At 41.4% G+C, this 1,336-nt stretch overlaps 1 protein-coding gene and 1 pseudogene across 1 annotated transcript in view; both read left to right on the plus strand.

Moving 5' to 3' along the window:
* Positions 1-698, plus strand: part of LOC102870240 — a 1,859-nt pseudogene extending 1,161 nt beyond the window's left edge.
* The window catches only part of TATDN2 (TatD DNase domain containing 2), a 56,330-nt gene that overhangs the window by 49,728 nt on the left and 5,266 nt on the right, over positions 1-1,336 (plus strand). The window lies entirely within an intron of this gene.

Below are 1,336 nucleotides of genomic sequence, written 5' to 3' on the forward strand. Positions count from 1 at the left end.
GAAGTGTCGAATGCTTATCCAGGAGAACCAAGAGCTTAGAAGGCAGCTGTCCCAGGGACGTATTGCACAACTTGAAGCTGAGTTGTCTTTACAGAAGAGATACAGTGAGGAGCTTAAAAGCAGTCAGGATGACTTCATCACCCAACTGGACGAGGAAGTGGAGGGCATGCAGCGTACCATTCTGGTTCTTCAGCAACAACTCAAAGACACACGCCAGCAGCTGGCTCAATACCAACAGCAGCAGTTTTAAACTTCTGCCCCCAGTACCAGCAGGACTACAGCTTCTGAGCCTGTAGAACAGGCAGAAGCCACAGGGAAAGACTGCAGTCACCTGGCTAACAGACCAGATAACAGCAGCTCCTCCCATCAGAGGATGTCGGGGTCTGGATTTCATAGGGAGGGGAACACAGCTGAAGATGATCTCTTTCACGGGAATGGGAATAAGGTCTCCAACAGCTCTGAAGAACAACTGACAGAGGAGGTAGGAGTTATATAAAACAGCTCAGTGTGAGGTATGAAAGTGTAGACTCTCCCACAGCAGTGAAAACTCTCTCTCACAACACTGAAATGACACAGACTTCAATCCTGACCCTCAAGAGGAGAAAGCTGTGAGCGCGAAGGGTAACTGAACTGCGGGATCCCGCCACATGGAGAATGGCTTGGACTCAAGTATGAATGTACAAGGTTCGGTTTTGTAATATTTTTTCCTGCAAATTTTTATACAGTGTCGTTTAATTTGAGGAAGGATAAATTAATGCATACTTTTCTCACAATTTTCCTTTTTGTGAGTGTGTGTGTGGTGGTGTGTGGGTTTGTTTTGGTTTTTTTGGGGGTTGGTTTTTTTTTTTTTTGCTGTGAGTGGGAAATTGTACCAATTAATTACTTTGAATGTTGCTAAAAGGACATTTGTGTAGGGTCAAGTTATTTTTATATGATTTAATGTGAAGTTGTAAATGGAAATCTTTCTTACAGTATAACACAATGATGTCTGTATAAATCTGTGTATATCTGGAACCTGTGCTAATAAATGTAAGGGCATTTTTATCCCTGCTGTTATTATACTTATGCAACAGTCAGAGTTGTTACAGTAGATGTGGTTGATGACTGCCAAGTTTGCCCACTACACTAGTTTTCTCACTAAAAGTTGAATTTGTTGATGGGGTCCTGTAGTAGTTTCTGTGTTAGAAAACAGTTTTTTATTACTACAAGAAACAAAAAGAGATCTTGAAAAGTGGAAGAATATCCCTTGCTCATGGATAGGAAGACTCTGTTGTGAAAATGGCAATACTACCAAAAGCAATTTACACATTTAATGCAATCCCAATACAAATACCAA

The sequence above is a fragment of the Elephantulus edwardii genome, unplaced genomic scaffold (assembly GCF_000299155.1).
Source record: "Elephantulus edwardii isolate Elephantulus edwardi_28Jun2011 unplaced genomic scaffold, EleEdw1.0 scaffold00288, whole genome shotgun sequence".
In the NCBI taxonomy this organism is placed as follows: Eukaryota; Metazoa; Chordata; class Mammalia; order Macroscelidea; family Macroscelididae; genus Elephantulus; species Elephantulus edwardii.